Source organism: Giraffa tippelskirchi, chromosome X (genome assembly GCF_054371585.1).
Source record: "Giraffa tippelskirchi isolate mGirTip1 chromosome X, T2T-mGirTip1v1.2.pri, whole genome shotgun sequence".
Lineage (NCBI taxonomy): Eukaryota > Metazoa > Chordata > Mammalia > Artiodactyla > Giraffidae > Giraffa > Giraffa tippelskirchi.
This window is the reverse complement of record NC_137289.1, coordinates 13,164,125-13,189,958: the sequence shown is the minus strand read 5'-3', so window position 1 is coordinate 13,189,958 and position 25,834 is coordinate 13,164,125. Positions and strand designations below refer to the sequence as shown.

The window sequence follows — 25,834 nt, the reverse complement described above, 5'->3', positions numbered from 1 at the left end:
AGTCTTTTGGTGGACCTTCATGTTTGGATGATGGACTTTAGAAGTGCTGCTTTTTGGGTGTTTCCCTTCTCCTAGGAAGATTAGTCTCTGAAAAATCCTAGCAGGTTAAGTTCTAGTAAAATGGTTTCTCAAAAAGGCAGACTTTGTTAAGAAAAACAGAACTGAATGCTCTGGTGCATTTTTAACATGATTCCTTTCCCCCTTTCCCTGCAGGAAGCACAAGATTTTTCTCTGATATTCACTGTGAGGACCTGATAGAGTTCCTAGAGGTAAAACATACAAAAATGTGGGGGTCTCATTATGGAGCCCCTTGGAATTTTTAACTCTCAGAATTGTCTACTTAGAGCCTCTAGCAATTTATCAACCACAGTTTAGGTTTTTCTACTCTTGCTCTGGTTCCCATAGAGGTTTCTGGCTATGAGTTTCTTCTCTTATGAGTTATAATTTTCTGTATCTGCCTTTCTGTATTCTTATGGAATTGTTTGCCCTATTATTTATTTAAAAGTGGCAGCTCCTTTTACTGCAAATATATGTATTTTAAATGGCCTACCAGCACATTTCATAAAAGTTTGTAAGAACGCAACCCTTGTGTTTTCATTTTGAAGGTTCAGCATTAATCATAGAACTTCACTTACTTTTACCTTCTAACATAACTCAGGTATGATTTAAGTGGAGAAATTATTACATTTTTTATTATGGCAAATAGTTCTAAGTTTTTCACTACTAGTAACAGTTACAATTATCTGACTCTTCTATAATAACCTAAAACTTTATAGCATGACTATGTTTCCTGAAGTTTATAACTAGTAGTCTATTCTACAAAAGCTATATTAAAAATGGCATTAGCTTTCTAGACTACTTGCAGAAATAATCTACTTTAGACAATTTAGCTTTAATTATAAAATTTTTTCCAAAATGATACTTCCATAAGAAATATTTCTAGCTACCTTAAATTTATGAGTATGAGATGATTGTGTGTGTCCATGCATGTACTTGCATGGCTGTGCAATTGTGTACGTGCTCCTGTATATCCACATGTATAGTCGCACATTAAGTCTGATTTTAGGACAAGCATCCATTTGCAAATAACAAGTGTGCATGTAAAGCATAACATTTTATGAAGATGTGCTTACACAGAGCTAAAAAATGTGACAACTTTCTGATCATGCCTTCCTCCCCTTCAGTTCTTTTTTAAAAAATTTCTAATTTTTTAATTTTTAAACATTTATTTTAGTTATTGTTGTTCAGTCACTCAGTTGATTCAGACTCTTTACGACCCCATGGACTGCAGCATGCCAGGCTTCCCTGTCCTTCACTATCTCCAAGAGTCTGCTCAAACTCATGTCCATTGAGTTATTGATGCCATCCAACCATCTTGTCCTCTGTCACTCCCTTCTCCTCCTTGCCCTCCATCTTTCCCAGCATTAGAGTCTTTTCCAATGACTTGGCTTTTTGCATCAGGTGGCCAAAGTATTTGTTTTTAATTGGAGGGTAGTTGCTTTATAATATTGTGTTGGTTTCTGCCACACATCAGTGTGAATCAGCTATAGGTATACATATGTCCTCTCCCTCTTGAACCTCCCTTCCATTTCCCACCCCATCGCACCCCTCTAGGTTGTCACAGAGCACCAGGTTTGACCTCCCTGAGTCATACAGCATATTCCCACTGACTGCCTATTTTATATATGCTGGTGTATATGTTTCCATGCTACTCTCAATTCATCCCACCCTCTACTTCCACTATGTCCACAAGTCTATTCTCTGTGTCTCCATTGCTGCCCTGCAAATAGGTTCATCAGTACCATCTTTCTAGATTCCATATATATGTGTTAATATATGATATAATTTTTTCTCTTTCTGACTTACTTCACTCTGTATAATAGGCTCTAGGTTCATTCACCTCACTGGAACTGACAAATGCATTCCTTTTTATTGCTGAGTAATATTCCATTGTATATGTACAACAGCTTCTTTATCTATTCATCTCTCAATGGACATCTAGATTGCTTCCATGTCCTAGCTATTGTAAATAGTGCTGCAGTGAATACTGGGGTACACATGTCTTTTTCAACTATGGTTTTCTCAGAGTATATGTCCAGTGGTGGGATTGTTGGGTGATATGTTAGTGTTATTCCTAGTTTTTTAAGGAACCTTGATACTGGTCTCAATAGTGACAGTATCAATTTATATTCCCACCAACAGTGTAAAAGGGTTCCCTTTTCTCCACACCCTCTCCAGCATTTACTGTTTGTAGATATTTTTATGAGGGCCATTCTGACTGGTGTGAGGTGATATCTCATTGTACTTTTGATTTGCATTTCTCTAATAATCAGCTCTCTTTTTAGATCAAATGGTACCTCCTTTCAGAAATCACCAGTCACTACATCTAGAGTACCTCCCACACGCTACCACATTCCTTGAACAATTTTTTCTTGGAATCAGTTTCTGCTAAATGGTACATAATAGGTACTCAATAAATATTCATTGCATGAATTAGTATCTGCTACTCACAGATGAAATTTAGCAGACAGAGCTCTCATCCAGTATTTCTTAAACTTAGCTGTGGATCAAAAATTACACAGGAAACTTTAAAAAGAATCTTAGTTATCAGGAACTGAGTTCTGGAGATTCCACTCAATAGGCCTGCTTTGCTTACTGCTGTTTCCTTAGCACAGCAAGTGGCATATAGCTAGAGTTCAAGTAAGTATTGGTCTAATTATTACCATATTATTATGAGTGTTTTACTTATAGTGGCTTTCAATCTGGTTCTCTGCCTCCTGTTGCTACTCTGTCTCCATGTTCTCATAGCCTTCCATTTCATTTTCCATCTCACTCATGGAATGCTTTTCTGAAATAGCAAAACTGAAGATGGCACCACCCTGTGTGAAAAGGCTCATCATTCCCTATTTTCTTCAGGATAAAACCCAAGATCCTTATGCAGTGAGCAGGACATTTTACAAACTGACTCCAGCCTATGCCTACATTTCTATCCTTTCCAACACTGAACTTCTTCCAGTATACCATGCCTTTACATATGCTATTTCATAGGTCTAGAGTGTTTTCCGATTTTCTATGTCAAATCCTTTTGTTTACTTTAACACAAAAATCTAATATTACTTCCTCCAGGAAGCCCTTCCTGAATTTCCTAGGCTTAGTTAGCACTTAGCACAAAATGTGGCATATATTTAGAACATAAAGTCAAGTATTATTATTATCTAGTCATAGTATTAACTGTGGTTATTTTGAAGATTTGTTTTGTCAGTTGCAAATTGGCACTTACCAAGGGTGTTGCCAAGGAGTAAACAACAAAGGCATTTGCCATCTGTCTCTACAGAGATTAAACACTGTGCTGCTATAGCTGGTGACCTTCAACAACCCCTGAGGGAGGTCAGGGTGGAGTGAGGCACTCTGTGCTCCAGGGAATCTAGTGGTCTTTAGATAGTTGGATGTTTTTAGGAACAGATTTTATGATCTCAATCCTTGCATCTCCTCATATCTAGAGAAGCACTAAATCCCTTCATGTGACCTCAGGTCCACATGACTAACAAAAAATCTTTTGTAAAATGAGCGCTTAATGATATTGAACTCCCCCTTCACCAAAACCTTATATATTGGCTTTCCCCCACTGCTGCTTGGGCTTCTCTGATAGCTCAGTTGGTATAGAATACACCTGCAATGCAGGAGACCCCAGTTTGATTCCTGAGTGGGGAAGATCTGCTGGAGAAGGGGTAGGCTGCCCACTCCAGTATTCTTGGGCTTCCTTTGTGGCTCATCTGGTAAAGAATCTGCCTGCAATGCAGGAGAGATGGGTTTGATCTCTGGGTTGGGAAGATCCCCTGAAGAAGGGAAAGATTACCCACTCCAGTATTCTGGCCTAGAGAATTCCGTGGACTGTGTAGCCCATGGGGTCGCAAAGAGTTGGACACAACTGAGTGACTTTCACTTCACTGCCGCTTTGGAGCAGTCTCTCAGAGCTATCTGAGATGCTGCCTCCCAGGCTGCAGTCCTCATTTTGCCCCAAATAAAACTTAACTTGCAACTCTCAAGTTGTGTATCTTTGTAGTCAACAGTTTATTTTTTAAAATGAGCAACAAGAAGCAAAAGCTTTGAGTGAAACTAAGGTAAAACTGTAACTACTAAGCAAAAGAATTTTCTTTGCCATTTTATCTTTGTACTGACTCTCCAAGGATAAGATAAAACTTTGAGGAGATACTTCTCTCAGAGACAATCTCTGTGTCCTTCAGTTCAGTCTGTCGTCAGAAGCAGCATCATGATGTATCATTTCATTTGAGGATTAAAATAGAGTTTTTGAAAGGATTCCTGAATAGCTGTGGCCTTGACATGAAGCAGCACATTCCCCATGGAGCAGAATGCTACGGGCACAACTTTCCCTGAAACAGTGTAAGTTTGAGTCACAGTTCTTCTGCTTAGTAGCTGGGCAAGTCATCTTATATCTCTAAGCCTCTGTTTTCTCATCTGTAAAATTAGAATAATGAGTAAATAACTCTCCTGCTTGCTTGAGGAGGATTTTGCTTTCACCCTCCAAGTTCTCCAGTTTGAATCCTATTTTGGAGAAGGCTTTTTTTCCCCAAAGATATTCTGATAAAGGTTGGATCATAAAAAACTTTTTATGGCTTAATGATACAAGAGAATCCCCAGGGATTAGGGAATTATATTCATTGCAGTGATTTGAAAAGTTTTCCAAGCAAAGAAAGTAGAATGTATACCTTGGTTGAACTTACATATGGCCTGATGCAGCAGGTGTAAGCCCCAAGCATTTGGAAGACTTTTCATGGTTTCAAAATATATACATATATATGATTAAAAAATCTATCTCAAAATATTCCTATTTTTGTGTTAATATAGAAATGTTTTCCACTCCAAATTTTCAAGTTAATTTAATATTCTAGGAGGTTGCTCCATGTATATCTTTGAAGGGCATATCCAGACATACAAGTATGGGAGGCCTGGCTTTAATCTGTTATCGTTAGTCAGTGATATAGAGAAGAAAAGGGATTTGTGTAGTTATCTTGGGTTGGATTTTGGCAAATTGTGTGTGTTTAGACTGTGTGGTATGTTTTTTCTTGCTCATTCACTTGTATCAATTCCTTTTAGACTGTCTAAACAGGTCTTCCCTTTGCCCTTAATAGGAGAAGGGAGACGCACCATGCTAAGTTTTTTTGCATTCTTATGTGCAGAATGCTGTATGTTTTATCAAATTAGGTTTTATAGCTGGTTTTTTAATCTGAAAAATCAACATGAATCTTTATCTCTTTGGAGGCTGAGATTTAAACTACTGACCTTCAAAGTGAAGGCATCTGTTGGCTAAGAATGGGGACTACTGGGATAATTTTCCCCATTTTCCATGACCCCCTCACATTGCCTACCCTTGCTTCTGCCTTGAGTGGCAGGATAGAGAAGTTTGATAAAGCCATTTTTCAGTCTCAAGATTCCAAAATATAAATGCTGATATTCACCATACAAAGACTTGCCACTTATCTACCATTAAAGCAAAGACCAACTGCCACCCATGAAAGAGCTTGGTAAAAGTGTATAAAATCTTCTTAAATTAAAAAACGAATCATCCATTTCACCTTCTCAGGGTCAGGGCAAAGCAGTTCTCAGGGAGGCATTTGGTCTTCAAATAGTGTTCTAAGTGGACCTATCTCTACTGGTGTTGCCAAAGTCGCCACCTCAGTGACGGCATGGGATACAAAATTAATAAAGAGAAGCATCAGGGAGAATCTTCATCAGCACTAATGAAATGAAGGGTTTCTTTCTTGGAATCGCCCTTTCAAATTTGCATGCAGCAAGCAACTGCTGGGCCCTGGAGCTGACTGGCTCTGAAATGTTCTGCATATTTAGTAGCACATGTTCCTATGTGCAGCTCAGGGAGGCAGGTGAGCCCATCTCTATATGGTAACCAGCCATCTGTTAGGTACATTTTTGGACATAGTGGAAGGAGGCAGCTACAGGACGGCTGATCGTCTTGCTGATGGGAGTGCTGTGCTTCTGCTATTTGACTGTGTCTGAGGGACTTCTGGTCATGCTAGACTAAGTTTGCTGCTGAGGTGTGACTCTTTGTCCTGTTGCTTCCTCATGGCCTGTCAAGATGTTCATTTGAGGACTGTGAAAAGACTCTACAGATTCCCATATGAGCTTTTCAAATGTGGCTTATTTGCAAAGGCGACAGTTCTCAACCCCATAAACAGAGCATTAGGTGGAATGGTTGAAAAATGAATAAAACTTGTCCATGCAGACTTAAGAGTCTTCATTCCCTTCCCTAAATGCTGTTCGAGGATCATTCCTCCCGGGAACCGCCATTTTCTTGTTCCTTTGTCCTTGTTCTCTTGTTTCTTTGTTCTGCATGACAAAACCAGGGGTCCAGACAATAAGGGGGGAGAAGGCAATGGCACCCCACTCCAGTACTCTTGCCTGGAATCCCATGGACGGAGGAGCCTGGTAGGCTGCAGTCCATGGGGTCTCGAAGAGTCGGACATGACTGAGCGACTTCACTTTCACTTTTCACTTTCATGCATTGGAGAAGGAAATGGCAACCCACTCGAGTGTTCTTGCCTGGAGAATCCCAGGGATGGGGGAGCCTGGTGGGCTGCTGTCTATGGGGTCGGACAGAGTCGGACACGACTGCAGCGACCTAGCAGCAGCAGCAGCAGACAATAAGGGATGTGGAGCGATATAGAAATGCTAGGTTAAGTGTGCATCCTGATTTCTCTCGGCATAGATGTAAGATCTGGAACCAGGGCCAACTATTTGCTAGTCTAAGTAAACTTCACATGGTGACATTCTACAGAGCTTTAAGAAGCAGTCTGGGTAGAAAAAAAAGACAAGATTTTATTTCTAATTAAAACTAAAGTAATTCTACCTTACATTCAACGTTCTGGTTTGTTTGTTTGTATGTTTTAAAAGATTGCCAAGCCACTTCAGGCCTGGGCTAATGCAAGAGCCTCCCATATGTACCAGTTTTTACTGACTTTCCCCAACCCCTGGCAAGTGAATTCACCTTCATCAACAGCACTACTGGTATGATTGACTCTTGAACATGCAAGGTTAGGAGTGCCAAATTTCCAGGCAATGAAAAATCCAAGTATAATTTATAACAGCAAATGGACACATATTTTAAAATTAATCTTTATATAAGACTGTTTTAGAAGACTGGTGCTATTCAGATACCAATAGAAATGCATGTATCCAATCCAATGGAGAGAAAAAGAAAAAATAACCCCCCCAAAATTGAAGTATAACAGAACATAGATGAAGTGCTAACACATAAAAATTCAAAATGGAATTCATTGTGGTTCTACCCCATGATGTTACAGCAACATTGCCATTATAGGTACAGATTCCTATATGTAGGAATGTATTCATTCCTTAAAACTATATCTCATGACAACAAATGCTTAGTAGAACATTCCCTCTCTTTATTCAGCATTCTTTTTAACTAGGGAAGAATACCACATCTATACACAGTAATTATTATCAATTTGGAGGAAAAAACCTAGTTTAATCCATCAGTAGTAAATAATAATTGCAAATATATATATACCCAACATTGGAACACTTAAATAATAAGGAAAATGAAATATTAACAGATCTGAAGGAAGAAAAAGACAGTAACACAGTAATAATATACCCCACTTTTAAAAATGAATAGATCATCCAGAAAGAAAGTCAACAAAGAAACATTGGATATGAACCATACTTAAGACCAAATGGAACAGATATATGAAGAACATTGTGTCCAACAGCAGCAAAATGCACTTTCTTTTTAGTGCCCCTGGAACATTCTCCAGCAGAGATCAATGAAAAGTCATAAAACAAAACTTAGCAAGTTTAAGAAGATTGAAATCACACCAAATATGTTTTCTAACCACAATGGTATTAAACTAGAAATCAACAATAGAAGGAAAGCTGGAAAATACACAAATATGTGGAAATTAAACAACACATAGCTGAACAACCAAAGGGCCAAAGACAAAATCAAATGGGAAATGAAGAAATATCTTAAAACAAATTAAAATAGAAATACAATATATCAAAACCTATGGAATGCTGCATAAACAATTCTAAGAGGGGATTTTATAACAATAAATGCCTGTGTTAAGAAAGATCTCAAATAAACAAGCAACTTTACATCTAAAAAACAAAAAAACTAAATCCAAAGTTAGCAGAAGGAAAGACGTAAGATCAGAACATAAATAAATGAGAGAACACAAAAGTAATAGAAAAGATCAACAAAACCAAGAGCTGGTTTTTTGAAAGAATAAACCAAACTGACAAACCTTTAGCTAGATTAACTCCAGAAAGTAAAATAAGATAATACTGGAAATACTAGCCAGACCAATTAGGCAATTATTAGACATAAAAGGCATCCAAACAGGAAAGGAAAAAGTAAAATTGTTTTTCTTTGTAGATTATATTATCTTATATATGAAAGTGAAAAGTGAAAGTGAAAGTTGCTCAGTTGTGTCCGACTCTTTGTGACCCCATGGACTATACATACGGACCGTGGAATTCTCCAGGCCAGAATATTAAAGCGGATAGCCTTTCCCTCCTCCAGGGCATCTTCCCAACCCAGGGATCGAACCCAGGTCTCCTGCATTGCAGGCAGATTCTTTACCAGCTGAATCACAAGGGAAGCCCAAGAATACTGGATTGGGTAGCCTATCCCTTCTCCAGCGATCTTCCCGACACAGAAATCGAACTGGGGTCTCCTGCATCTCAGGCGGATCTTCAGTCAGTCACTTCAGTTGCTCAGTCGTGTCTGACTCTTTGCGACCCTGTTCACTGCAGCACGCCAGGCCTCCCTGTCCATCACCAACTGCCGGAGTTTACCCAAAATCATCTTCATTGAGTCTGTGATGCCATCCAACCATCTCATCCTCTGTCGTCCCCTTCTCCTCTTGCCTCCAATCTTTCCCAGCATCAGGGTCTTTTCCAATGAGTCAGCTCTTTGCATCAGGTGGCCAAAGTTTTGGAGCTTCTTATATATCTAAAATTCTAAAACTCAACCAAAACCCACTAATCATTATATTCAGTATAGTTGCAGGATACAAAAGCAACATACACAAAATTAGTTATATTTATATACATTAATAACAAAACATTTGAAAAAGAAATGAATGAAACAGTATAATTCACAATAGCATCAAAAAAGTAAAATGCTTATAAATAAATTTAATCAAGGAGGTGAAAGATCTGTACATTAAAACTCTAAAATTTTGATGCAATTTAATAAGACAAACAAATGGATAAATATCTGGTATTCATGGATCAAAAGAATAATATTGTTAAAATGTCAGTACTACCTAAAGTCATCTATAGATTCAATAAAATCTCTATTAATATTTCAAGAGCATTTTTCATATGAATAAAAAAATCCTAAAATTTGTATGAGATCACAAAAACCCATGAATAGCAAAAGCAAACTGGAGAAAGAACAAACTAGAGACAAAATACTTCCTGATTTCAAACTATACTACAAAGCTATAGTAATCAAACAAGTATGATACTGGCATAAAAACAGACACATAAACCAATGGAAAAGGACAAAGAACCCAGAAATAAGCCATTGTATATAGTCAACTAACATGGGACATGGAGCTCAGGAATATTCAATTCAAACTGATATTCTCATTCAATAAAGGGTGTTGGAAAAACTGGATAACCAAATGCAGGATAATGAAATTGGACTCGAGCTTGTACCACTCAGAGAAATTGACTCAAAATGGATTAAAGACTTGAAAATAAAACTTCTAGAAGAAATTATAAGGGGAGAGTTTCTTGAGTTTGATCTTGAAAAGGGTTTTCTGGCTATGACACCAAAAGCACAGATCACAAAAGCAAAAATAAATACATGGGACTACATCACTAGGGCTTTCCAGGTGGATCAGTGGTAAAGAATCTGCCTGCCAAGCAGGAGATGTGGGTTTGATCCCTGGGTTAGGGAGACCCCTGGAGAAGGAATGGCAACCCACTCTAGTGTTCTTGCCTAGGAAACCCCATAGACAGTGGAGCCTGGCTGGCTATAGTCCATGGGGTCACAAAGAGTGGGACACTACTTAGTGATTAAACCACCACATTAAACTAGCAAGCTTTTGCACAGCAAAAGAAACAACGAAAGGAAAAAGTAACTTACAAAATAGGAGAAAAAAAATTGCAAATCATACATCTGATAAAGCATTAAAATACAAAAAAAATCTATAAAAAGCTCATATAACTCAATAGAAAAAACAAACAAACACAAAACTGATTAAAAAATGGCAGAGGAATGGAATAGACACTTTCCCAAAGAATACCTATCCATGGCCAATAGGCACATGAAAAGATACTCAACATCACTAATCATCAGGAAAATGAAAATGAAAATCACAATGAAATAATCATCTCACTCCTGTTAGAAGGCTATCATCAAAAAAGACAAGAATAGCAAGTGTTGAGGAGGATGTGGAAAGTGTAAATTGGTGCAGTCACTATGGAATATAGTATGGACTTTCCTCAAAAAATTAAAAATAAAACAACGTTTGATCCAGCAATCCCATTTCTGGTTATATATCCAAAGGAAGTGAAAACAGGATCTCAAAAAGATGTTTGTGCCACAAATGTTTACTATTCACAATAGCCAAGATATGGAAATAACCTTGTCCATAAGTCAATGAATGGTTAAAGAAGGTGGTGTAGGCAGTGGATATACTTCCATTTGTGACAACTTAGGTAATTACTGGAGAAGGAAATGGCAACCCACTCCAGTATTCTTGCCTGGAGAATCCTAGGGACAGCGGAGCCTGGAGAGCTGCCGTCTGTGGGGTCGCGCAGAGTCAGACACAAGTGAAGCGACTTAGCTTAGCAGCAGGTAATACTTGAGGGCATTATGCTAAATGAAATAAATCAGGCAGAGAAAAACAAGTGCTGCATGATGTCACTTAAAAGTAGAATCCAAAAAATGCTGAATTCATATAAATGGAGAGTAGAGTGGTGGTTACCAGGGCCTGGGGAATGAAAACTTCTAGTTGTAAGATTGACAAGTTGAGGGTCTAATGTACATCATGAAGATTATAGCTAATATTAATGTATTATATACTTGAAAGTTGCTAAGACTGTAGATCTTAAATGTTCTCCCCCACAAGAAAAAGAAATGTTAATTGTATAATATTGTGGAGGTATTAGTTAATGCTATGGTTGTAATCATTTACATTATATTACTATATGGTAATATATTAGTGTATCAAATCAAGATGTCTTACATCTTAAACTTACACAATGTAATATGCCAAATATATCTCAATGAAGCTATAAAATATATAAGTAAATAAAAGGAGTATATGAATCCTGGGATAAGAATGTTATATAATATGATGGCCCATGCTGGAGAAAGTGCTAGATATCTGGAATTCATTTGTACTCCTAAATTTCCTCAGGCTGGGGTAACATATGACTTTCCATCCAACCTGTGGGTTCATCTGAGTGATGTACAAGGTAGAAGTTAAACAGAAAGTTACATCTTTTTTGAAAAAGGAAAAGAATCGTTCCCAAGTTTACCCCATGAATACATAAAATCAATACTTAAGTTACTGTGGTCCCACTGTATCACTTAATCTCAAGGAGAACAATCTATTACATATTTAAAAATAGTTTTTTAGAATAAAGCCTTCTGGTTGACTGACAGAGTAACCATTAAAAAATTCTTTATGTGGGTGGAGAGGTGAAAAGCTCCTACATCCCTTGATCGAAAAGAAAATTTAAAAATGGTGTTATAAGAAAGTTGTTATGAAAAATAAATAACATTATAAGAACATAGTTAAATGGGGGAGATAGTTTCTAATGTTGATATTATAAAATAAATTATTAGTCTACAATAACATGATAGGTGAAATGTTTAGGGTAGTTTTAGTTCCTCTTATTGTTACTTATCAGAGAAGGCAATGGCACCCCACTCCAGTACTCTTGCCTGGAACATCCCATCGACAGAGGAACCTGGTGGGCTACAGTCCATGGGGTCGCTAAGAGTCAGACACGACTGAGCGACTTCACTTTCACTTTTCCCTTTCATGCACTGGAGAAGGAAATGGCAACCCACTCCAGTATTCTTGCCTGGAGAATCCCAGGGACAGCGGAGTCTGGTGGCTGCCGTCTGTGGGGTCGCACGGAGTCAGACACGACTGAAGCGACTTAGCAGCAGCAGCAGCATTGTTACTTATGCAAAGAAGGAGCTATTAGTTACAAATATCTGTGTTGATGAAAAAAGAAGCAGGGAACAAAAGATACTGTTATGAAATCAATTTAAAAAAACCTGATGCTTAATTCCAGCTAAATTGTGTGTATATTTAGATACAACTTTGGTAATCTCACTAAGTGTCTGTATTTTTCCAAGTAAAATCTCAAGAAGAAAGAAATGAGATTGAAAAAAACTTCCTCTTCTGCAAGATGCATGAAAGTCACATGGACGGGTATTTTTTCCTGTTTTTAATTCAGTTAAAACAGGCTGCCAGATAGACTTAGTGACAAACAGGATGTAATTTGAGAATAATGATACAAAATGCATGGTTCATGTGGCACATTTCATTTATTCTGTCCTGTGCTTACATAATCGCACTTTTATGCTGATTGACTCTACAGGTTTAATAGTCAGGATATACACTTTGCTACCTTTTATGGATATTTTATTAACAAAAATGTTATATCATGCTGATCCAACTTCATATTTCACAGATCCAGCTGCAGAGTGGATGATGAAGCTACATAAGTTATTAGCTCAGTTGAAGGCATAAACAAGCATTTAATCAATAATCAGGTTGCATATATTAATGGAACTAGTACAATGACTAAGATCATAAAAATATATATCAAGCAAATATATATTCTTAATTTGTTGTGAAGAGATGGTTAGTATTATTTAGGCTGATATTTTCAAAGTAAATAGGTATTTGTGAATTGAAAAAGAGATAAATACCAGAATTTTCCTTTTGCAATTTTTATTTAATCCTCCCTCTATCCCCCAGAAAAAGTCTCCAGATATTAAACATTGTCTTCTTTTAACACAGAAACTCTGTTTACCAGATGGGCAGCAGAACCATCCCCAAACCTATCCAACCATGAATTTGTCAAACATAGCAACTGGGGATCTTCTAGAAGAACATGATTGACAGAGACTCAGGGATATAGACTCCTTGTTTGCACTGCTGCATACTTAGACCATGGCTGATTGATTTCTGACTAAGAAGGTCAGTTGAATTGTTCAGGAATAGTTTATTCACTACATATGTTCATGCAGTCAGGTTTCAAGGTATTTCCTAAACAATTTCAAAGCATTCACTTAAAGAAGGTTTTAATTTCTGGTATATAATTCAGTGGGCTTTCCAGGTGGCACTAGTGGTAAAGAACTCATCTGTCAATGCAGGAGATGCAGGAGATGTGGGTTTGATCTGTGGAGGAAGATCCCCTGGAGGAAGGCATAGCAGTCCACACCAGTATTCATGCCTGGAGAATCCCATGGACACAGGAGCCTGGTGGGCTACGGTTCATAGGATTGCAAAGAGTTGGACATGACTGAAGCGACTTAGCACACGTGCATATCTAATTCAACAAGCCTCTATTATACTACTATATGCCAAAAACTATTTTAGAAATTGAAAGTGGTATTGTGATCGTGTTACCTGGCTTCCAGGACCTCATATATAACTTTAGCAAATTATTTAGGAAGACAGAGGAATGCTTGCATAGCTAATAGAATTCAGTGCATGCTAAGTCTCTTCAGTCATGTCTGTCTCTGTGTGGCTCCTCTGTCCATGGGATTCTCCAGGCAAGAATACTGAAGTGGGTTGCCATGGCCTCCTCCAGGGCATCTTCCCAACCCAGGGATCTAACCTGCATCCAAGTCTCCTGCATTGGCAGGTGGGTTCTTTACCACTAACACCAAATAGAATGCAGGATTATACTCAATAGAATATAAACCAGGGTTATAGAAACCAGAGGATGGGTGTGACAGGACTTGAAAGAAAATGTAGAATTTGAGTGTGCCTTAAAGGATAGAATTTTCCAGTAGTCATGTATGGATGTGAGAGTTGGACTATAAAGAAAGCTGAGCACCAAAGAATTGATGCTTTTGAACTGTGGTGTTGGAGAAGACACTTGAGAGTCCCTTGGACTGCAAGGAGATCCAACCAGTCCATCCTAAAGGAGATCAGTCCTAAGTGTTCATTGGAAGGACTGATGTTGAAGCTGAAACTCCAATACTTTGGCCACTTGATGCAAAGAGCTGACTCATTTGAAAAGACCCTGATGCTGGGAAAGATTGAGGGCAGGAGGAGAAGGGGACGACAGAGGATGAGATGGTTGGATGGCATCACCGACTCAATGGACATGGTTGGGTAAACTCCGGCAGTTGGTGATGGACAGGGAGGCCTGGCGTGCTGCAGTCTATGGGGTCACAAAGAGTCGGAAACAACTGAGCGACTGAACTGAACTGAAGGATGGAAGGGATGCAGACTCTAAGAGTTGGCAATGACAGGCATTCCAGGCAGAGTGGTGTTCTTCACCTTCCTTGAACAGCAGAGTCCTTTTTCATTGAAATTGGAAAAAAAGTTTTTGTCAAGATTAAATGTACATTTGTACATTTAGAGATACTTTCATCATTTCTTCACTTTTAAGAAAAGTAAGCTGACTGTTGCTTGAAATTAGAGTCTTGACATATCTGCTGTTTTCAGGATGCTGGTTGGACAGCATTGCTGCCTGTATTGTGCGCTTGAATAACTCCAGCTCAAACTAGGAACTGGGCCTCTGCCATGTAGGCAAGAACAGAATAAATGAGACAGATGTTTTCCTGACTTCTGCTCCTTTGAATCTGCTCTGTGCAGACGGGAGATGTTGTTGGTTTCAAATTATTTAAGTACAGCATTTGTCACTTCTGTAATTCACTTACCACCACCAGAAATGCAATTACTTTAACTGAGAGCCACTTACATCTTACTCAGTTCTACTGTCTAAAAATATGTCAGCTTTTATTTGAAGAGCCAAGATTGAAATTGTCACTTGGGGCCATTCCAAAACTTTGCTAATTGTGCACTTCAAATAATATTTGACTTAATTTTCCTCTTGGAATTTAAGAAAAATTATTACTCATGTGATGTTTTTCACTTGTAATTATCATTTCACAGTACTTTTTAACAATGAAAATTGGGAATTGGTTAACCTGAAAAGCTATACAACTTGTTTTACTGTTGGGCCTTGACTTACAAATTTAAGTTATCTGAATGCTTTCTTTCTTGATGGCTTCCCTGAGGGTTAGAACAGCTTCAGCTTATACTGTGATTGTCATAAGCCAGTAAGTATTGCGTTGGCATCCCTATTGTTCAGATAGCTGAGACTCTGAGAATATAGCTCTTCAGTGAATTATATCTTTTTCACACTAAATGTGGCCCTGAGAAATTGAATGCACCATTTATGACTGATTAGAAAACTTCTAAAGAATGGTTTATTCAGCTTCAAGCTAAACAGGGTGACCTAGAAGAGTTTAGTTCAGGTGATGGTTAACTAGAATAGATTAAAATATAGATATGACGAGAAGAACATTGGGTAGCTTCATCTAAAATATAAGGGCAGGGATTTAATGTTTACTGGGAACATAGGATGGTTTTGATGACTCAGAGATGAAGGGCCTGGAATTCTTTGCTATCTTGGGTTATTTTCCAGGGTAAATTAACTGTGGGATGTACTCACTTTGTTGCTTATCTCACCAGCTGTCTCTGTTTTCTTTGCAATTGTGTGTGGGCATATTCTTCACTTTGTTGGCTGGACTCAGTGCTGACTTGGAGCTTAGCAATGCAGAGTCTGAGAATGCAAATCTTCATTCTATGCTTACTTTGTCAGCATTGCTATCTTCTTTCAGTTCCTTTAAAAGTCTATGCTCTTTCCTGCCTCAGAGAATCTTCACATGCTGTTTCAACTGTCTCTAACTCTCTCTATCCATCCTTTGCCTGATCAATGTTTTGTTACTCTCCATGTGTTATGCTGGGCTGTGCTTAGTCGCTCAGTGAAGTCCAACTCTTTGTGGCCCCATGGATTGTAGCCTACCAGGCTCCTCTGTCCTTGGGGATTCTCCAGGCAAGAATACTAGAGTGGGTTGCCATGCCCTCCTCCAGGGGATCTTACCAACCCAGGGATTGAACTCAGGTCTCCTGCATTGCAGGAAGATTCTGAGCCACCGGGGAAGCCCAGGAATACTGGAGTGGGTAGTCTAACCCTTCTCCAGGGAATCTTCCCGACCCAGTAATTGAACTGGGGACTCCTGCATTGCAGGTGGATTTTTTACCATCTGAGCTGCCAGGGAAGCCCAATTTTACCTCTAAAAGTCACATCCTCAGGGAAACGATCTCAGATATCCAGCAGAGGTCAGGTCCACTTTTCTGTGACCCAGAGCATCCTGGTAACACTGGCTGAAAGTGATAATAAATATGTTGCTTTATAATTATTTTTTAAACTCTCCTCCCTGAAATGTATACTCCTTGAATGCAGGGACTGTGATACCTCTGAACCTGCTGTACCCCTGGCTCCCAGCATAATCACTTATACATGGAGACCCCTCAGTACCTATTAATTGAATATATGGTACAAATTGAAAGAAGATCTGATATCAATCTCTTTGTTGCAAAAATTTTATCTCACAATATATTTTCGTTGTTTTGCTTGATACAGGGAATGGATTAAGAATTCTAAGGCAGGTGATGCAATTGCTTTACTGTAAGTCTTAGTGGCTGTCAGATTTGATTTGAACCTTGTCTGTTCCACTTGGGGCTTCCCTGGCGGTTCAGGAGTAAAGACTCTACCTGCCAATGCAGGAGACGCAGGTTTGATTCCTGGGCTGGGAAGATCCCCTAGAGGAGGGCACGGCAACCCACTCCAGTATTCCTGCCTGGAGAATCACATGGACAGAGGAGCCTGGTGGACTACAGTCCATGGGGTCGCAAAGAGTCAGACACAACTGAAGCGACTTAACACACATGCACACACACTCACTGTTCTATTTGAGTCAAGTGACAGTGAAAAATACACTTCATCTCCCTATGCTTCCTTTTTTGGCATTTCCAAAATGGGGATTGGTATCACATCCACAGGAACTGTGTAGGACAGTCTAGATTGTTGTGTTAAGATCTCAGGGAAAAAATGCTAACTGACTTCCTTCCCACTCTCTCTTCCTTTCATCCCAAAGCACCTTTTGGTATGAGACAAGTTATGATGCTTAATATTTTATCTTGGTCCTTTGAAGAGCACAAAAACTACATCTAAAAGCATTACTTTTCAAATTAGAAAGTGTATCTGTAACTTCTCCATGTTGCCCTGTTTACCATGAAGACTTGGGACTAATTTACCTTGAGAATTGTCAAATACTAAAATGATGGATTGCATTGAACTATCTCATCAAGAACTGACACGGGGAAGCAAAATATTTTGAAATCAATGTCATATACTATGTACACTCTTTGCTGAATAAAGGAAACCATTTTTAGGTTTCTGATCAAAGAAAGATTTCATGACCTTTGCAAAAGAACACCATATTTATGGCCAGTTATTAATTCAGTAACTAATTATTGAGCATCTACTATATGGCAATCGTTGAACACATAATGCTAATACGGAGTAAGACACTAGGTCCTCAGTTAACTGTGATGTTAAACAGAGCATAGTAATCACAGAAATAGAGGTGCAAATAGACAAGCTGTATATCAGAGGAGGGACCTTGAAAATAACATTGGTTTTGTCATGTGGAAGGAGTGAACTTTATGGAAATGAGGCAACATGCACAGAAGCCGGGGGTAGGAGGATTCTTCACTAGGTCAGTGCATAGATGTATTAGTCACAGTTCTCCAAGAGACAGAAGCTATAGAATATGTACTGTGCACTCACAATTTTGTGTATGATACCTTGACAAAATGTTCCAGTCTTGTTTATATTCCCCTCCTTGAGGTCAGATTTGGTTTGCAATGGCTGAGTGGATAGGAACAGAAGCTGGTGGGCCCAAGTGATGGGGTCTGAAGAAGCTGGGAGCCAGTCAGAAATCTGTAGGGATAGATGATGACACTGTTGCTAAGCAGAGATAGAGGCCACCTGGGGAGCTGTGGTTCAATAGCATGCATTTTCCACTGTTTCCAGTCATGAAAAATTCATTCTTCAGGAGAAAAAGACCACACCAAGTTAACTGACCATTCAATAGATCACCACTTACAATTGGCTATAGCAGTTATGACAACAAGGATGCCAGGCACAGCATGCAAAGCTATTGAAATTGTGTGAAATGTGGAGAGAGAGACACTGAGAATAAGGACACATTTGATTATAGGTACAGATTCTACTGCCACCAGATTTTTTTTAGGATGCTGCAGCAATAAACCTATGACATACATTTTCGCCTTTCATTTTAGAGATATATTCTAGTACCGTGTGAGCTGTGAGCGTGCTTAATTGCTCAGTTGTGTCCAATTCTTTCATGACCCCATGGACTGTAGCCCACCAGGTTTTTCTGTCTGTGGGATTTCCCAGGCAAGAATAATGGAGGGGGTTGCCATTTCATATTTCAGGGGATCTTCCCAACCCAGGGATCAAACCTGCATCTCTTGCATCTCCTGAACTGGCAGGCAGATTCTTTACTACTGAACCACCTGGGAAGTCCATTCTAGTACTACTCATAGCCTGTTAGAACCAGTATTTCAACAAAATTTGCCATCACTGTAGCAAATTTTTTAATTAGATAGATGTAGCTATTGCAGGCTTTGATAAGAGAAAGGACTCACCCATAACCCACTGCATAACTAGTCAGTGCATTTTGTTTTTGCATATTTGCTTTTCATCTTTGTTTCTTGACATATATCTATGTTTTAATAATTACAGTACACTCATCATTTTGAGCTCTGGAGGAGATAAGTCCAAGATCAAGGTACTGGCATGGTTTGTTTCTTCTAAGATTCATGAAGGAAGGATCAGTTCTGAGCCTCTCTCCATGACTTGCACATGACCACCTTCTCCCTGTGTCTTCACATCATGTTCCCCCATTTGTGCTTAGTCACTCATTCGTGTCTGACTCTCTGTGGCCCCGTGGACTGGAACCCACCAGGCTCCTTTATCCACAGGATTCTCCAGGCAAGAATACTGGAGTGGGTTGCTGTGCCCTTCTCCAAGGGATCTTCCTGACCCAGGGATCAAACCTGTATCTCTTGTATCTCCTGAACTGGCAGGCGGGTTGTTTACCTCTGAGCCACCTGGGAAGCCCCTCTGTTATTCTATAGAGGGCTAAATGACAAAGAGCCTGCACTGAAGGAAATGAATGTCAAGTGAATAATGTAAAGAATTCATTTCAGGTGGGCTAGTCAGAATGAAACTGCTTACAATGCACTGTGCTTTTCTGTTCCAGATTTTAAATTCCTGAAAGAAAGAATTTTATTTATTTGGTTTGGATCCTGTGCCCACCCCTGGAACAATAACAGTGGCCATGGGATCAGGATCTCATAGTATTAACATGACCACTGGTGGCCTGTCACCTCTGTGTATGAGGGCCATCCTCAGAGAAAGGAAAATTGTAAGCTGGGGCACAATCCCAAGAAGTGTTTACTATGCGGCTGCTGCTGCTAAGTCGCTTCAGTCATGTCTGACTCTGTGCGACCCCATAGACGGCAGCCCACCAGGCTCCGCCGTCCCTGGGATTCTCCAGGCAAGAACACTGGAGTGGGTTGCCATTGCCTTCTCCAATGCATGAAAGTGAAAAGTGAAAGTGAAGTCGCTCAGTCATGTCCGACTCTTTGCGACCCCATGGACTGTAGCCTACCAGGCTCCTCCGTCCATGGGATTTTCCAGGCAAGAGTACTGGAGTGGGGTGCCATTACCTTCTCTGGTGTTTACTACAGGATAGTAGAATTTAAGAGACTTGACCAACATCCAACATAATATGAACTTTAATTTCCTCTTTTCTACTCTACCACATCTGCAGTATACTGTTGAACTTTCTGTCTGGTAGGATTTTTGACTGATAGTGACTTGCTTTTCTCTAGGAATTTGAAAACCCTATTTCTTGACATAAATTTTATATCTCTAAGTTAGCTGCCTTTTAATTTTTTCTCATTCATTTTTGAAATTGACTACCTTAGAGTTCAAAAGCATCAATTCTCCAGCGCTCAGCTTCTTTATAGTCCAACTCTCACATCCATACATGACTACTGGAAAAACCATAGCCTTGACTAGATGGACCTTTGTTGGCAAAGTAATGTCTCTGCTTTTTAATATGCTGTCTAGGTTGGTCATAACTTTCCTTCCAAGGAGTAAACGTCTTTTAATTTCATGGCTGGAATCACCATCTGCAGTGATTTTATAGCCCCCAAAAATAAAGTCAGCCACGGTTTCCACTGTTTCCCCATCTATTTGTCATGAAGTGATGGGACCGTGTGCCATAATCTTAGTTTTTTGAATGTTGAGCTTTAAGCCAACTTTTTCACTCTCCTCTTTCACTTTCATCAAGAGGCTCTTTAGTTCTTCTTCACTTTCTGCCATAAAGGTGGTGTCATCTGCATATCTGAGGTTATTGATATTTCTCCCAGCAATCTTGATTCCAGCTTGTGCTTCCTCCAGCCCAGTGACACTTGCGAGTCCCTTGGACTGCAAGGAGATCCAACCAGTCCATCCTAAAGGAGACCAGTCCTGGGTGTTCATTGGAAGATTGATGTTGAAGCTGAAACTCCAATACTTTGGCCACCTGATGCGAAGAGCTGACTCATTTGAAAAGACCCTGATGCTGGGAAAGATTGAGGGCAGGAGGAGAAGGGGACGACAGAGGATGAGATGGTTGGATGGCATCACAGACTCAATGCACATGGGTTTGGGTAGACTCCGGCAGTTGGTGATGGACAGGGAGGCCTGGCGTGCTGTGGTTCATGGGGTCACAAAGAGTCAGACATGACTGAGCCACTGAACTGAACTGAACCCAACCTCAGAGTTAATGCTACAAAATTTGCATGTCTCCTCAATTCTAACCCTTAATGAAAAACACTCACATATATATACATACACAGCCTGCGTCTCTCCAGGATGTCTTTGTTTATCTGGTTTTTTTTTGTTTTTTTTTTTAGCCAGGCAATTATCTATGTGCATTTATGGGCATGATATAATGACTTTGTGGGTGGACAATTCAGTTTATATCCATCTCCAAGTAGCCCTAAGAACCAGGAATAGAGAAAGATTCTGGAGCTGTTCCTATTTTGATCCTTAAACAGGATCAGAGGAAGAAAGATTAAAGAGACTGAAAACAGAGTGAACTAGGTTTCGTCTGGTCTGGAGATTATGAAGATAGGAGTCATCTTTTTATGGTTTCAAAGGACATGAAACATTTGTACGAAAGGAATTGGTATTAGTTGTTCTTTTTGCAGCAAAACATCACAATGCAAGGAACTGAATTTACATCAAAGCAGGAAAAGTGTTCCTTAGTCACAGGAAGGAACTTTTTGTTTGTTGGTATGGTAAGTTGCAAGAATGGGACACTGAAGGTTATGTGGCATTTGTGCTTCTGGGAGAGCTCTAGAGAAGGGCAAATAATTCTATACTGTACCAACTTGTACTGATCCTACATTGTACCCAAGTCAAGGAAAACAGAAGTTTTCTCAGGCTTTTTTACAGCCCTTCAACTATGCTATTCCTCTGATGATTTCTAAATGCTACTCTGTTAGCAGCAAGTATCACTTAAACGACTTCTCTGGAAAGAGAGGCATTGTAGGCTGTTTTTCAGGTCTTTTGTAGTTTAGTTGTATTTCAAGAAAAGTAAACATTCCCTCATTGATATTATCTGTATTCATTTATTTGCACAATGCATAAAAAGTAGAGATATTTTTGAATCTACTTATTTATTACTTGTTGGGCTTAATTAGCATAAAGTTAGAATAAATAAGAGCATTTTCTTTCATGGCTCTCCACCCTGCTGATTGCAGTGATTATTAATAACAATAAGGGATTTCAATAGTGGAGCTATCGGTTTAATAATAACTCAGTTCTTTAAAGAGACACAGAATGTCCACAGCAGCTCTCTCCTCCCCTCCCCCAAGTCATAAAATGACAGAAACAAAGGAATTGGAGTGCAAAGAAATTTAAACTATCCTCTGGGGAAGAGCAGAGATGTAACTCTGGGTAGGCTTTGGGCTGGAAATTTTAGTGCCCCCACTAACCAAAAAATTACAAACTATAATAACACCAGTCTCTTTGAGGAACAAGAGGTCTCCCCTCATCTCTAACATATTCAGATGTCTTTCAAAAGGGTTTGCAGGAACTTGCTAATCTTAAGGACCATGTCACACATCAAAGGAAAGGAAAATGACAGCTCTTGATGAAGTACTCTAAAGGGAGGCTACCATGTGGCCTTTAGAAAGTTGACATTTGGCAGAGCTTGGCTAGACTCTGAGATCTTCAAGGGCAGAGAAGTTACTTGGTTTCCCTCCCCAAAGAGGATTATGGGAATGTAGTGTAATGGTTAAACTATAGACTGAACAAAGCCTACTTTGTGATTTAAGGCTGTAGCTAACAAGGTTATATTCATGTTTTCCAAAGGCAAATGGCTTCATTCACTCATTACTTTCTAAGTGCTTACTTCTGTGCTGTGCAGTGTGTTAAGAACTAGGAATTCAGTCCTGATTAAGACATTATTTTTGTCCTAGAAGATCTCACACACTTGGGTTGGACGGATGGGTACTGACTAGTAAACAGGTGGTTAGAATGCAGCTAGTCAGGTATTGTCACATGGGAAATATTGGGACAGTTGGATGGAGTGCAGAGGAGGGGCAAGCACTTTGCTGTGACTGGACAGGGGAAAATGGAGGTGGGCATGGATTTAGAGAATTTGCTATTTTGTATGCTCTGTGCCACAAGTCCTCCCTGTTAGAATGACTAAGAAATATTGAATGAATTTTAATTTTATTTAATGTTCCAATTCCTTTTTTAAGATTTAACTTAAAATTAATTTTTTGCAATGCACCATTGCAAAAAAAGAAAGGAGAAAATTTCCAGTTCCTTATTCAATAAGTAATTTCCTACATGAATGAGATGGTGTCAAATGAAACACATTCATTCATTCAAAAAATTACATGTTAATGCCTCAAGAAGAATGTGAGCGAGAATTCACCAGACAGAACTTGGAAAATACTCCATTGAGGCCCACTGAGCTGCCCTTGCCAAGGCGAAGGACAGGAAATTTGCCATGACTAATTGAAAAACATAAAGAACATTAATATGAAAAATGAAAGCATAATCCATGGTATAACAGGCAATGAAACCATTCGCATAACTGATTACTCTTCAAGGTAACATGTTCTTCCTCTCAGGAATCTTTTTCTTTGGCCCAGTCTTTTAAAAGGTTTCTGAAGTGACATCACTCTAAAGGTCATGGGAAAAGCTGTCTCTGTCCTAGTATCCAGAGAGTGATACTGGGACACTCATAATTTGGGAAAACAATTATTAAAGAAAATATTTAGAGACCTCGATGATGCTATATGTTCCATCTGTACTTTCTGAGACATAATATTAAGAAACAATGATTGTAATATTAGTGAGTTTTAACTTGAAACTTAGTAGCAGGCTATTAGAGGACCTAAGGTTCAATCTTCGCTCCACCCCATATTAGCTTTGTGTACTTGGACAAGTCACTTATCTCCATGTGGTTCTCAATGTCTTTATCAGTAAATTGGAGATAGTAGGATCTCCTCTGCTTATCTTGCAAAGTTGTAAAATACCAAATGAAAGAGCACTGGTGAAAATCTTTAAATGCCATAAAGATTAAACATAAAAGGATTATTAGAAAAATCCTGATTAATTTCTGTGTTGTTAGGTTAGGTCATATCAGCTTATCAAAATGAATTGTTTTGCATATATGCATGTGTGTCTTCAGTCGCTTCTGACTCTTTGCAACCCCATGGACTGTAGCCCACCAGGCTACTCTGTCCAAAAGGCAAGAATACTGGAGTGGGCAGCCATTCCCTTCTCCAGGAGATCTTTCCCACCCAGACATCGAACTTGTGTCTCTCGTGTCCTCCTTATTGGCAGGTGGATTTTTTTGAGTGCTGAGTTTCAAGCCAACTTTTTCACTCTCTTCTTTCACCCTCATCAAGTGGCTCTTTAGTTCCTCTTTCCTTTCTGCCATTAGTGTTATCATCTGCATATTTGAGGTTGTTGATATTTCTCCTGGCAATCTTGATTCCAGCTTGTGATTTGTCAAGCCTGGCATTTTGTCTGATGTACTCTGCATATAAGTTAAATAAGCAGAGTGAGAATATATAGCCCTGATGTACTCCTTTCCCAATTTGGAACCAGTCCATTGTTCCATGTAAGGTTCTAACTGTTGCTTCTTGACTCAGATACAGGTTTCTCAGGAGACAGGTAAGGTGATCTGGTATTCCCATCTCTTTAAGAATTTTCCACAGTTTGTTGTGATCCACATAGTCAAAAGTTTTAGTGTAGTCAATGGAGCAGAAATAGATGTTTTTCTGGAATTTCCTTGCCTTCTCCATGATCCAACGAATGTTGGCAATTTGATTTCTGCTTCCTCTGTCTTTTCTAAATCCAGCTTGTACAAGAAATAGTGCTAGATCAACTGAACATTAATACAGGAAAAAAAGTGAACATCAAGTTTTACCTTGTGCCATACACAAAAATCACCCTGAAATGGATAATAAATGTAAATGGATTCTAAGTGGAACTAAATGTAAACCTTGAAACTCTAAAATGTCTAGAAGAAAACATAGGAGAAAGTCTTTGGGACTCTGGGAGTAGGTAAAAGTTCATAGAATACAAATATTCACAAAAGTATTTAAAACATGATAAATTTGATGTTAACAAAATTTAAAGCTTTTGCTGTTTGAAAGATATTTTTGAGAAAATGAAAAGGCAAACCTTGGATTAGAAGAAACTATACAGAGCACTTATGTCAGACAAAATACTTACATCCAGAATATATAAATGCCTTTTATAACCCCTTAATGAGAAAAAAAAAAAGCTGATAAAAATGGGGGAAAGATTTGAACAGATAGTTCATGAAAGAAGATGGCCATGAATGGCTATCCAATGCCTGATGCAGTCCAGGCTGAATTTAGGAGGCACATTGTATGGACTCCATAATGGTTGGGCTGGCAATTGAGGGCATAGGCAGGGAAATAGGGCAACCCTGCTTCTTGCCACTATCTCTTCCCATGCATTTCTCCATTTTCTCTTTTCCTTTTGCTTCTTCTCATCCCTTTGTCTGGAGGAGAAGAGGTTTTGGAGGGCTCAAGTCCAGTGCTCTGTATTTATCCTGTGGTCATACAGCTGCTTCTAGGCAGAATCAGAAGCCAGAGCCCAGCGTCCTGACTTCTGGGTGCAGATTCTTCTTGGACCAGTGAAAGGGGTGTGGTCTGGGGCACCATGGGCCTGGTTGGTTTCCCTTTCCTCCCACCTTCAGATTAAAATTGCGTGGTTCTTTAAAACTGGCGGTCCAGCAGAAATAGAGCCAGGTTTACATTTAAGGTATGTTTTCTAAGCAGAAGTGCGGTGTCACTCGCTGAGATCTAGCAGGTGTTTCTGTTTTGCCCTGAGTGGCAGAATCACATCTCGCTACTTTGGGCAAAGATCAGCACTGGCTTTTGGCTCCCTGAAGCAAGGCATAAATTTATATTACTGTAACACAGTTATACTTTCAAGGTGGTATTCTCAGTTATTTGTAAAGTTTTGTAAAATATTTCTCTCTTGCCTGAGTGGAAAAAAAAAAAGTGTTTCCCCAGAACTGCCTAGAATTCTCTGCCACTAACTGTGTGACCTTAGGCAATCACAT

General features: G+C 39.2%; 1 long non-coding RNA gene across 1 annotated transcript in view; it reads left to right on the top strand.

The window, feature by feature from the left end:
• Window positions 1-4,242: 4,242 nt before the first annotated feature.
• Window positions 4,243-25,834, top strand: part of LOC145535833 (uncharacterized) — a 77,317-nt gene continuing 55,725 nt past the window's right edge. Inside the window, exon 1 of the long non-coding RNA XR_014075509.1 lies at window positions 4,243-4,401. This is a non-coding gene — a long non-coding RNA (uncharacterized LOC145535833). The remainder of the gene's footprint in view (window positions 4,402-25,834) is intronic.